We start from the raw sequence: 13,817 nt of genomic DNA, 5'->3' as shown, positions 1-13,817 counted from the left end.
GTGACCCGCTTAGTGGTTGAGGGGAAGGCTGTGGATGTTGTCTACCTGGACTTTAGTAAGGCCTTTGACACTGTCTCCCACAGCATTCTCCTGGAGAAGCTGGCTGCTCACGGCTTGGATGGGTGCACTCTGCACTGGGTTAAAAACTGGCTGGATGGCCGAGCCCAGAGAGTGGTGGTTAATGGAATCAAATCCAGTTGGCGGTCGGTCACGAGTGGTGTTCCCCAGGGCTCAGTGTTGGGGCCGGTCCTGTTCAATATCTTCATTGATGATCTGGATGAGGGGATCGAGTGCATCCTCAGTAAGTTTGCAGATGACACCAAGTTGGGTGGAAGTGTCGATCTGCTGGAGGGTAGGAAGGCCCTGCAGAGGGACCTGGACAGGCTGGATCATTGGGCTGGGATCAACCGTATGAGCTTCAACTGTAGTAAAGATAAGGGCTGGCGACCGGAAGATCACGCGCTGTACGGAAAGAGTGAAAGATCGACCCTCCCTTGTCTCCGCCCCTTATAACATGACACGCCTACTGCTGGGAGTATAAAGGTAAACTACTGCGCAATAAACGGGGGAGTTGAACACCCACACTGCGTGTGCTGACTGTTCCTTCCCCAGCCCGGGTCGGCTGGAGATCCGCCGGTATAGCCTTGATATGTAACGAACGCTACATAGTGGTGACCCCGACGTGATTGGCTGCAGGCAGCAGCGATGGAGCTCGCGGAACTCGTAAAGGTATTAAAGTTGGTAGCAACAGAGGTGGGCGAGGATAGGGTGATAAGGAAAAGGCCCATGGGCGACTGCATCCAATGGATCCTACGCTGGGGAGTGCTCAGCACTCCCACAGAAGTTTTCGACACCTCAAATTGGGGGAAAATGCGCAACAAGCTGACAGAAGCGATCATAAGCAATGTTGGAGGACCCAGTGACCGGCTTCGCGCCTGGGGAACAGTAGAAAGGGTGCTCAAGAAGGGGTTTGCGGCAAAGCGGTGCTGGCTTGCCGCACGTAGCGCGCTGATGGGGCATGAATCTCCTGGGAACGAAAAGTCAACGGGTTTAGTTTCGGAGGGGACACAGGCTGGCTGGGAAGGAGTGGCCTGTGGGACACAGATGGAGCCGTCGTTACTGGGGACTGAGCCAACGGAGGAAGGGGAGGCGCAGGGAGGCCATGGCGCAGCGGGAACAAAGGAGTCGGGAAAGGTGTTCCCGTTACGAGTGGGGAGTCTAGAGCAGCCACCCACGGAACCTTCGGCACCTTCTGCACCAGCGGATCCGCCACTTCCTCAATACCCCTGGGGCGAGTTGCAACAATGTGTGGAAAGGGAGCTGACTGATAGGTTGCTGGACTGGGTCCCGGGGGCCGATGTGGGATCCCAGCGGTATTGCGAACTACGTGAAGGAAGATGGCGGGAAGGAGAAAAGGAGGGCAAGACACCATCACCTTCTGAAGACGCCCCGTTGCATCCCAGTGATCGACGGGTGCTGGACACACAGAGAGCAGAGCGCAGGAAAAGATCTGAGGAACAAGGAGAACCGGCTTCACGGCTGACGACATCTAGGGGGGGTGGTAGGGCTCCCCCGGCACTGCCAGTGATACCTGAGCCACCAGAGGGACCCCTTACCCCTTGGGCAGTGGGAAAGCGAACTGGTATTCCCTCACAGTGGAGGGAGCCTGTACACGATTATCCCATGAGCTCTGATAGCAGTGAGGACGAAAGGGGCGATGAGGAATCCTCAACTGTTGCTCATCCGCCCCCACTTCCGAGATCATTACCAAAGAGGGGCGAATCTTTAAAAAAGGGAGTGGGATTCCAGACTAACGAGGTTTCAAGGGAACTCAAGACATTGATCAGCCGATTGAGAGGGGTGGTGGCGAATGCAGAAAGTCTAATGCCAGGGGAAAAGCCGAAAGAGAGGGCAAACGGGATGGATTGGTGGATGATTGCAAAAAATTGTATCTTGGAAGGAGTGCGATTCCAGGCCCCTCCGATTCAAGCATTTCCTATCCGAGCAGCCGCAGGCGGGGGATATGAGTGGCAACCGTTAGATACGAAGTTGGTGAAAGAATTGGCCATAACGGTGAAAAGTCATGGATTAAACTCCCCAGAGACCCAAGTCCTACTAGACTGTGTTTTTGCAACGCGGCTTGCACCTTTTGATATCATTCAGTTGATGCGGGCCGTATTGACCCCCTCGATGATGGTATTGTTTAGGGAGGAGTGGAGGAATCGGTGCACCCAAGTTGTTATCGAGGCGCAGCAGGCTGGCCATCCCATGGCAGGAGTGACTTTAGAGCAGCTGATGGGTGAAGGGCAGTTCGCAACTCCTCAGGCACAGGCTCAGCGAATGCGGGGGCGCGATTTTGCTGCATCTTCGAAAGCTGCCCAGGAAGCGATACGCATCATCGTGGCTCTTGATAAAAGGGAGCCTCCATGGGTCCAAATACGGCAATCGTTAAGTGAGCCCTTCACAAAGTTTTTAGACCGGCTGCAAGCGGCGCTCAAGGTTGCTCAACTTCCTGAGCAGGCTAAGGAGGCGATATTGCTTGACTGTGCACGTACGCAAGCAAATCCAGAAACCGTGGTGTTGCTAAGACAGTTACCCATAGGGACCACGCTTTCACAGATGATTCGTTACGTGCTGGAACAGGAACAGGCGCAAAGTATGCAACCGTTAGTGGCCGCAGTCCATGCGGCCTGCCGCGGCGCACGACTTACGTGCCATAAGTGTGGGGGGCAAGGACACATGGCGCGACAATGCCCTTCAAAAATAAACACCCCGGAACAGGGAAAGGAGAGTGAGACCTACGATGCTGGCGCTGTGGGCGACTAGGCCACAGAGCTCGACAGTGCAAAGCGGGGAGTCAGCAATGGAGACCAGACTGGGGAAACGAGAAGAGGGGATGGCAGGGGGCCGTGTCATCCCCACCTGCCCCAGCGATCAGCTCAACAGGCCTGACGACAGCAGTGCAATGTGTGGTACAGGGAGTCTTTCCTTCCCCGGGACCAGCACAGTCGCCTGCGGTTCCAATAACGCAATTTCCAACTCAGCTGCCTTGGGGAGATGGGAGCGCGCAATAGAGGAGGCTGGGGATAGAGCCTCGCCGTGTGTGGCACTCACCCTAAACATGACCACACGACCAGAAGTAGATATTATAGTTACCCCATGGCTCCCAGAGTTGGGGGGAACACCATGCCTCGTGTTAAGAGCCCTTTTGGATACAGGGGCGGACGTTACAGTAATCCCATCACATCTATGGCCAGATGATTGGCCACTCGAACCGAGAGGTTCGCTGCAAGGCGTGGGAGGCATGCAGACCTCGCATCAAAGCAGAAGCCCAATGCAAATTATGTTGAAGGATCCGGAATCCGGACAAGCTAGGGTAGCGTGGTGTAACCCCGCCATTGCTGAGTTACGCGCTGTACGGAAAGAGTGAAAGGTCGACCCTCCCTTGTCTCCGCCCCTTTATAACATGACACGCCTACTGCTGGGAGTATAAAGGTAAACTACTGCGCAATAAACGGGGGAGTTGAACACCCACACTGCGTGTGCTGACTGTTCCTTCCCCAGCCCGGGTCGGCTGGAGATCCGCCGGTATAGCCTTGATATGTAACGAACGCTACATTCAACAAGGCTAAGTGCCGGGTCCTGCACTTCAGTCACAACCCCATGCAACGGTACAGGCTTGGGGAGGAGTGGCTGGAGAGCTGCCTGGCGGAAAAGGACCTGGGGGTGTTGGTTGACAGCCACCTGAACACGAGCCAGCAGTGTGCTCAGGTGGCCAAGAGGGCCAATGGCATCCTGGCCTGTATCAGGAATAGTGTGGCCAGCAGGACCAGGGAGGTGATAGTGCCCATGTACTCGGCACTGGTGAGGCCGCACCTTGAGTAGTGTGTTCAGTTTTGGGCCCCTCACTACAAGGAGGACATCGAGGTGCTGGAGCATGTCCAAAGAAGGGGAACGAAGTTGGTGAAGGGTCTGGAGCATAAGTCTTATGAGGAGCGGCTGAGGGAGCTGGGGTTGTTTAGTCTGGAGAAGAGGAGGCTGAGGGGAGACCTTATCGCTCTCTACAACTACCTGAAAGGAGGTTGTAGAGCGGTGGGTGTCGGTCTCTTCTCCCTAGTACCAAGTGATAGGACGAGAGGAAACGGCCTCAAACTGCGCCAGGGGAGGTTTAGGTTAGATATTAGGAAAACTTCTTCACGGAAAGGGTGGTCAAGCATTGGAACAGGCTGCCCAGGGAAGTGGTTGAGTCTCCATCCCTGGAGGTATTTAAAGAATGGATAGATGTGGTGCTCGAGGACATGGTATAGATGGACTTGGCAGTGATAGGTTAACGGTTGGACTCGATGATCTTAAGGGTCTTTTCCAACCTTGACGATTCTATGATTCTGTGATTCAGGACTGCCTCCCAAGGGACTCTGTTAACCAGAATCCTAAACAATTGAAAGTATGCCCTTCTAAAGTTCAGGGTAGCAGTTTTGCTGACCCCCTTCCTTACTTCTCCAAGAATCGAAAACTCTGTCATGTCGTGGTCGCTGAGCCCAAGACAGCCTCCGACCACCACATTGCCCACCAGGCCCTCTCTGTTCGTAAACAGCAGGTCCAGCGGGGCACCTCCCCTGGTTGGCTCGCTTACCAGCTGCATCAGGAAGTTATCTTCCACACACTCCAGGAACCTCCTAGACTGCTTTCTCTCTGCTGTGTTGTGAAAATAGGTGAAAATAGCCAACGATTTGAATTATATGATGTTAATTGCTATATAATACTGTATGTCATCACTTCTATGGTGGCTATATGCCATATCAACGGTATTACAGTAAGAATCACCCAGATTAATGAAGAATGAACTTTGAGGAAACCAAGCTAAGTGCAGCGGTGATGGAACCAGAACTGGCTTCAGCATGCAACAATCCAACACCACACACCATCTCTCCTGCCCTGAAAGACTGTTATGACAGATGGAGCCCAAAGTCATGGACTAAATGAACGCAATGAACGTTTTAGAGGGGTAGCCCATAGACTAAGGAAATGATATCTATGTGTATATATATATATCAAAAGACTGGAAAAGTGGTAGTGATTAACTGGAATGTATTGGAAAGTGTAAGACCTGGGCATGATGTAGATGGTATAGAATAAGGGGTGGATACTGCCCTGGTTTCAGCTGGGATAGAGTTGATTTTCTTCCTAGTAGCTGGCATAGTGCTGTGTTTTGGATTTAGTAGGAGAATAATGTTGATAACACACTGATGGTTTAGTTGTTGCTAAGTAGCGCTTACACTAGTCAAGGACTTTTCAGCTTCCCATGCTCTGCCAGGTGCACAAGAAGCTGGGAGGGGGCACAGCCAGGACAGCTGACCCAGACTGGCCACAGGGCTATTCCATACCATATGACGTCATGCTCAGTATATAAACTGGGGGGAGTTGGCTGGGGGGCAGCGATTGTTGCTTGGGGATTGGCTGGGCATCAGTCGGCGGGTGGTGAGCAATTGTATAATGTGTCACTTGCTCTGTATATTATTATTGTATATTATTATTATTATTACTACTACTACTACTATTACTACTGTTCTATTTTATTTTACTTCAATTATTAAACTGTTCTTATCTCAACCCACGAGTTTTCTGACTTTTGCCCTTCCAATTCTCTCCCCCATCCCACTGGGGAGGAGGAGTGAGCAAGCGGCTGTGTGGTGCTTAGTTGCTGGCTGGGGTTAAACCACGACACATCTCCATGGAAACTGTAAAATTAAGAGGGATGGTTTTCCAACTGCTCTGCTGCAACATAAGCCAAAATGAATTCAGGACACTCCTCTGGCCTGAGTTTTAGAAAAGCTCGGACTGGATGGTCGCAGCATCTTTTTTGGTTTTTCAGTACAGAGACACTTGCATCTTCCCTGTCCCGGCTTAACATCTTTCTTGAAATTATAGTTCATCTGCAGGCACTAGGCCTGCATTTCTTCCATACAGTTAAGGTTTGGTCCCAGAAGGCCCTGGACGCCTTGGAGAGCAGTAGATAGCTCAAGGGATCTGGCCTACAAATAAGAGAGAAATCAAAAGGTTTCAGTGCCTGAAATTGCTATTGTCTGTAGCAGCATGCAACTTGTTTGCTAATGAGCTCATTAATCCTTTGCTCTCTGAAGATTTTGCCTGTGCAGATGGGTGTGTTTGAGTCAGGAGTTTGGCATTTTTTGAAGAGGGCAGCTAGGGCATTCCCTTGGTATCCCAAGTGGTGGTAACACTGGATAATTTCTGATCTTATCCCCTGAAAGATTTACTTTGCTTAGAGGGCATGGTCGCTGAAACTGTTCAGCAGCTGGAGGGGAGCTGAATCGCATTTGTGAAATTGTGCTCATGCCCTTGCCTCCAAATCCTGAAACTTGGATGGATTACAAAATTGTGAGTGTTATGGGACCCTGGGAGCAGGTGATGCAGGAATAAAGCCATGTGTGTTATGGACACCACTATTTCTCTTTACTGCATCCAGCCTTTAAGGGGAATCCATTTGAATGTTTCCAAAGCTCTCATCAGGATTAGCTTTTACATATGGCCTGTTCATGCTTCTGCATTTTTGTCGCTTCCTTTTTTGAGGAACTCCAGAAGCCAGAGGAAGGCATATTAGCTGGAGCAACAGGAGTGAGACCATGGTCTATACAGGCCCAAGGACTCCACAGGGACAGGGCAGAGGTGCTGAAAATCTGTAGGCTGAGAGCTAAACCCCTTACCTATGTTTCCGTGGGTAAACCTGACATGATGGCTTCACTACTCCCCAACAACATACTTGTTTTTCCCTGAAGGGGAGATTTCTGGCTCTAGATTTGGGGTGTGGGAAGGAAAACAGTTGCAATGCTTTGATGGGGAAGAACTCATCAATGAAGACGTGATCTTTACATTGGGGTGGAGGTGGGACTGGGAGGTGGGGGGGAGAAAACCACAACTATTTTGATACATTAAAGGTGGCAGGTGCCTATTTTCTGACACTGTTACACAACCATCTTATATATCTCTTTTTTCCTGGCCTTCAACATATGGGAAGAACATTATTTCTTCCTTTTTTTTTAGAACAGATGGAGGCTGCTGGTCATCACAGCTCTGTTGAGAGTCAGTTCACTATTTGGAATGTACATGGACTTGGTAAAATATATTCCTCTTATGAACTGGCAAATCTTTAAAATTTAAGTTTCCTGAGTTTCCTGTACTATCTTCAAAGAAAAGCAGTTGATGCTTCTCCCCCTCCTTAACAATCATGCTCTAGAAGTCAAATAACTCAGAAAACAGGAAATTAAATGAATTATTGCAAAAAAAAAAATTGCAGACAATTCTAATTTTGTTTTTACAGCTGATAAAGACAATATGTTTTTATACAAAACCATAAAATAACTACAATGGTAGAAATTTTTGAATGTAATTTATTTACTTACACTATACTTAGTGTCAGAGTCCTTTTTCTGTAACCTTTATTCATAATAAAAGAAAACAGGTATCTTTCATGTAAGGTCTTTGGAGTGTATGTCTCCCAAGGACTTCATCGTGACACTCTCTGGAAGCTCGGTAGCTTATAAATGAGATCTTTTGAGCTCAGTGTTCAAAAAATATGCTTCTACACACATACCAGCAGAAACAGGAGCAGTTTTTAGATAACGACAGGCCCAGTGACAATTCCCAAAAGATTAAGGCAAGAGACCAAAAGGAGGAGTCTTCTTAAAAAATTAAGAAAGCTCTTCTATAAAAGATTGAAAGTATTAACACTTGCTGTACTACTCCAACATTTCTGTTTGCTGAAAATGATCAGCATGCCTCTGTTGGGCTGGAGACAGCAGACGACACAGTGTGCCTGTCCCTCTAAGGACTGTTGGGTTATGTATGTGGAATGAGTTTTGTTGGTCTCAGCCCAGGCAGGTCTCATCTCAAAGGCAGTCATGACTGATCATATCCTGGCTGAAGCCCCAGCAGAGAAGCTGGTTCTGGATCTACACAGCAAATGAACAGACCTGAAGAGTGGCTTCCTATTGGCACACTCCTCCAAATTAAATTTTGGTTGTTTTTTTTGGAAGAGACCATCCTCCTCCAGGCCTAGCACCTTCCACAAGTATCAGGAATGTATGGCTTCTTAAAGAATATAAAATGCTACTCAGTATTTTGTGAAAACAAATACCAGTGAGATACCCAGAATGGGATTGTATTTGCATTAGTGTGTGACATGAGTTAGTGAGAAAACCTGCCATATGGTATCCTTTGAAAATCTCTACCCCCAAGCTATCCTGATACTTACTGACAGGTGCAGAGATTAGTAACATAAATATTACAGTTCTAAGATAAAGTGTTAGTGGAAATTAGCATTAGAAGAAACAGAGCAAGGGTTAAAAGAATGGCCTGTGTTCATAACCAAGGACATGACTGTAAGCAATAAAGCTGGTAAACACAGAGGAATGTGTTGTTTACACCAAGACCAGAGGGCCTGTGCTCTGACAGTGCCACAGTAGTACAGGTGACTCATCAGCAGAAGACCCATGGTCTGGTACCAAGACAATGACAACAAAAGTACAGCCTGGCGCGTGTGCCATTCTTCTTCCAGCTCTCCCAAAAGGACAACAGACTACAGCTGCAAAGATACCCAAAACCGGGAAAGAAAATGGTCAGGAAACTTGCCTATATGTTTTGCTGCTTTGGAATATGTGCATGTAAGAGTGTCAGTGGGTAGAAGCAACTTACACAGGGATTTGTAAAATAAAATCCCACTCCCCTTTCACAGGGTCTTATGCTTAGTCTTGTTACACTAATTTCCTACACAGACGGTAAATAACACTTTAACCTACAACTGGGAACTTCACCTAAAGGAGCCCAGCTCTGAAGCTTTGTTAAGAGGTACTTGCCTTTCTCACTAGCAGATCTCAAAAAATAATAATTGACAACCTATTATACCCAGAGGCCATGGGAGTTAGCTCCCACCTGCAAGACATTTTGATTGTCTGTTGCTTGAGAAGGATGACAGAAGGTGGATTAAAAAAAAATGCATATTTGCACTTTCAAAATGTCATTAGTCAAATGGATGTCTAGACTTGCAACTCCAAACATGTAAATCAATGACTGTTTGGGAGGTCAGAGCACACACTCTTCTCTTTTCACCTTGTAGGAAATTATCAGAAGCAGTCAGAAGGAAAACTCCCTGCTGTTCCTGACCTGGAAAGAATACTGGGGCTGAAATGTCATTGCCTGAGGTGCCAACACAAATAGCTAGGGGGAAAAGTCAACCCCACAGCATGGAGGGGTGGGATAGGGGACAGGATGGGATAGATTACTGCAGTAGCAGAGAAAATGTTCAACAGTGTGGAGTTCTGTTCCAGTAGTTAATGGAAATGGCTACTGAATGAAGTGAGAATAAATAAAATGCCAAAAATCAAGCTTTACACTTGATATGCCTCGTTACTAGCTTGAAGGTACAAAGGCATAGAGAAAGTGCTTATAAAGAAATGGGAAAAGAGACCATACTTCAGAAAAAATAAACAGAAATGTCTTTGCTAACTGTAAGGCAGGTAGTCTGAAGTAAGCAAGTAGCAGTAAGGGGGGGAGCTCACCCTGGGATCAAACTCTCTTAGCACTGAGATGTATGCAGAGCAAGTGCTCTGAATCTGAGAGCAGGACAGAGGCAGCTATGACAAAGAAGAGCTCAAGAAAGGTGAGGTCTGTCAGACCACCAGAAAAACAGGAGTAACCTCACTGGAAGAAGGAGTAAATCAAAGCAGAGGAAATAGATCCCAAGGTGAGCAGTGTGTCATTCCTGAGACCATTGCTGAATTGCAGAACTCCTCAGGAGAGGTGGCCTCTATAGCTCAGTATCTGTAAGACTATATACAAAGCAAAGCTTATGCCAGCTGGATTATAATGGGAAACTTGGAAACTTTCCCAGTGATGAACCTCAGTCCATGCTTGGAATGGCTCAAGGTTACTTTCCTCGGTAGCTGGAGAGGCAGATAATTCACCTAAGATGATTCAAAACCCTTGACAAGCTGCAAAGGCAAGATGCATGCTAGGCCTGTACGAAGTCTGTACAGATTTAAATAGGACCAGTGAAACAGAATAGAGGTTTACTATTGCCGATTTGGGATGAATCTCACTTGTGTACAATATCAGTGTTACTGAGTGTCACAGGGGCTTCAGCAACTCTTCAAAGGAAAATGGGTGCAATTGTCTAATGCCAAGAAGGGACTGGACCTCTGTACGTATGATGTTTAGATAAGGAAAACCATCGCATCTGTAACACGTAGTTAGAAGACAATTGAGACTGCTGGACTAGAATTATGTGAAAGAAATGCACATCATCCAGAAAAGCCAGCTACAATTCTTAGGGCCTGTGATTGATATATGAAGGGAAGAGCAAGTCCAAAATGGGTCACCCTGAAATGTCACCACTAAAAATGTCAGGACTGGTGCAGTCCCCCATGTGATACACTTACAGAGGAATATCATGACTAACCTGATCTCAGGACAGTTTCTTGAAAGAGGACCTAGAAATGCCTGTGAGAATTTCTCCTGACCACATCCTGCAAGCTGAATTTGATGTCATTTCCAAATCCATAGCCACTGCAGCAGACATCAGCAGTTTTGGTGTTGGTGGGTGCAATACAAGTTATGCAGAGATGAGTGGAAGTCTGGAGCAAATTGTTCATCTGGTTATCAGGCACCAAAGCTTAGGCAAAGGATGTTTAGGGAACATACAGCTACTTGTAAGACACTTGCTAAGCAAGTGTAGATTCTCGGTATCTTCACCATCACAACAGGTCACAAGCACCTTGTAGCCTGAATAGACAGGAGCTGAGGAAAGTTACTGCTTAGATCCCAGAAGCTGTGCTTCTCTTGCAGTATTTTCTTCTAACCTACAAGTAAATGGGCTGCCAGAGAGAGCAATGCATATCCATATTAAAAGAAAAAATCAGCAGTTCAGAGACTCCCTCTTGCTTGCCAGAACAATCCCTTTATATCAGACATCATTGCAGGGCCAGCTCAGTAGCTATGGGTTGAAAAGATTAGGACAGTACGCTGACAGTCTTAGGGGTAAATCCCATCCTACCATAGGTAGCCCTACTTAAAGCTTGTGAGGCTGAGAGACACCAAATCTACAAAGTTTTAGGCAAGGTTGTTTTTAACTGTCAGACAGCAGAGTGTGACCTACTCAGACTTAAACAAATTCTGATGAAAACCTGGATCATCAAAAAGTACTAGTCAGCATTGGTTAAGAGCTGCCCCCAGGGAACATGTCCAGCTGAAACACAGCTGAGCATTCAGTATGAGAGCTGAGGAGGAATTTTCTGAAGAAATATTTTCTCTCAAAACCTGTCCACTTCAGAGTAGCCAACAGCTTGCTGGTCTGAGATTTTACATAGGAATTGCAAGATGAGAAGTCAGCTGCCTGCTGTTCTTAAAACAGTAGCATCATTGAATGGTATCAACTGGAAAGGACTGCTGGAGCTCATCTGGTCCAATGCCTTGCTCTGCTGAGAGCTCTGATAACTCCAACAGTTCACTCCTCTGGACCTACCAATCATCTTTTCTTAACGCTGTTTGAATTTCTGTGAGTATCAGGGTCCCAGGGCCTGGAACTTCAGACATATGGCAGAACTCATGAACTATTGGTTGTTTCTGGGTGGATGAGACAGTATTTTTTTCATGCCAGAAGATCTTAGTCTCACCCCAGTTTGGAAGAGGAATACCACTGAAACCTTAAAAAAATCTGTAGGATAAAAATTCCCTGGTGTCTTCCCAGGAGCACAGGGGGTCTTATAGGAACAGCGTGAATCTTCACCTGGTTCTAAACACAACTGAACGTAGCTCAGCAACAGTGTTATGGCTTTGGTGCAGAGAAGATTTTGAGAAGACTTTTGTAGACTTTAATCAGACACCTTCAGGATTTGATAGTTGAAAGAAAAAAAGTAGTGAAAAATCCTCCTGAATGCCACATGATTAAATCTGAATGATGGGTGAAGCTGATGATTCATGGGAACCATTATGCTATTTTAAAACAGCAGTTCCTATTAAAGACTGATCACCACCTTCGCAGATGTCAGCAAGCAACCACTGAAAGAAACCAGCACTACTTGTATTGCAGAGGGCACTCAAACACCCTAGCCATGGAGCAGGGCTCTGTTTGGGGCAGATGTTGTACAAATGCAGACAAATGCCAATCTCCAGTCTCTGTGCCCTCACCCTTGCCACAGAGTGTCCTACAACTCATGGACACCAACACCTCATCTGACTAAGACCCTTGCTCTGCACCAGAACCCTTAGGGTTTTTTCTGTCTTTGCTACAAGCCCACACAGTGTGTCCATTTCTAGAGCCTCTATCTAGCTTCAGGTTCTTCTGAATGAGACATCTGTTGAGGGGCGAAGGCCTGACTCAGAGGAACTTGCAGAATGGTGTTCAGACAACCTTCCCAGGCACTATCTTGCTCAAGAGATGTGGAACCAATACTGCATGTCCAAAACATTCAGTATCCTTTCCTTGGGATTCTGTGAGTTTACATATCATTACCAGTGGCAGTTCTTGTCTTTGTGACTCAGAACAGCATTTAGGTTAAAATTGTTTAAAGGCAATAATATTTATGTGCTATGACAGGAACTGAATCTCTAGTGGTAGTTTTAAAAAATAGCAGATATTCTATCATCCACAACTTAAAGACTCATGACAACTGGAAAAAACAGAACAGAATTAACTGCACCCATGGTTTGCAATAAAATCCCATTGTGGATATCGGATATCTGCAGTCATTATCAAGAAGTAGGACATACTATGGCTAAACTCCTCAGCAAAGTTCCACACGACAATCTTGGTAATCTCCCAGTTTTTCCACTAGGTGCCTATCAATAAAGCCTAGGGATGTGAGAGGTTATCCAGATTTAAAATTACAGTTTCTATTGCCTTAAGCCTGAAAGGTGATACATATTTTTCTAGCATCTTGTAGCATCTGGAATTCTCACTTGTGCTTTTTCTAGCACAGCCTTTTGTGGGACTTGCTTTATTTGCTGCTAGTCTGTCACAGTGAAATTTCAGCTATATAAATGTGATGAAATCTAGCTTTTTCATGCATCCATTAACAGTAAGACATTAACCCGACCTCCTGGGGAATTCCTGCATCTTCTTGTTATAGACTCCCTTGGCCACTCTGTCCTTTTCTCAAGTCTAGTGCAAAAGCTGCTTATAGAATACATTAGTGCAAAAAAAAGTTCCTTCGCCCTTATCTTTCTGATATCCTCTGCAGATCTTACAAATCTGAATTGCCAAAAATTTCCTGTTTCTCAGTCCTTCCACTTCTTAAAAATCAGTTCAAACTACCTCAATGAAAATTGAGACCAGTTGCTATTGAAGATATAACCCATTTATCTTTTAGGCCCAGAATAACTCTGTCCTTCACTATTTACCTAGATGTATCTTTTTCCAATACCTTCTCATCTTCTCTCTCTGACGGCTTATAAATCCAGGTCATTGATTTCTCCTATGTTTATACCTTCTGTGTGGTATAAAGGCAGCTAGCACACTAGTACACTAAATTTTTAAGGTGTATGACCAGATTGGATTCTATATGGCAAGAAGAAAAAGACAAAGGCTGGAGAGCTGGCATCTGAGGAGCAGAGAGCAGGAGCCTCCAGGAACCTGCAGCACTGGCAGGAATGGGAGACAAACAAAAGCCATAAGTGGTTGGTATTCCCATTTAGCACAGCCCTGTTAAGTAGTATTCTTTGCTAAAAATAGCACCAACCTCAAGTATCTTCCCTTGGGAGGCATTCCAGTTAGGAACTTTTCCCAATTAAGTGAGGAATGCAGGGTG

General features: G+C 46.4%; 1 long non-coding RNA gene across 1 annotated transcript in view; it reads left to right on the top strand.

The window, feature by feature from the left end:
* Nucleotides 1-13,817, top strand: part of LOC148055161 (uncharacterized) — a 123,749-nt gene that overhangs the window by 82,804 nt on the left and 27,128 nt on the right. The gene's annotated exons all lie outside the window — the stretch shown is intronic.

The sequence above is a fragment of the Nipponia nippon genome, unplaced genomic scaffold (genome assembly GCF_047370975.1).
Source record: "Nipponia nippon isolate SJK-2023a ecotype South Korea unplaced genomic scaffold, ASM4737097v1 scaffold_26, whole genome shotgun sequence".
Lineage (NCBI taxonomy): Eukaryota > Metazoa > Chordata > Aves > Pelecaniformes > Threskiornithidae > Nipponia > Nipponia nippon.
This window is presented reverse-complemented; position numbering and strand designations above follow the sequence as displayed.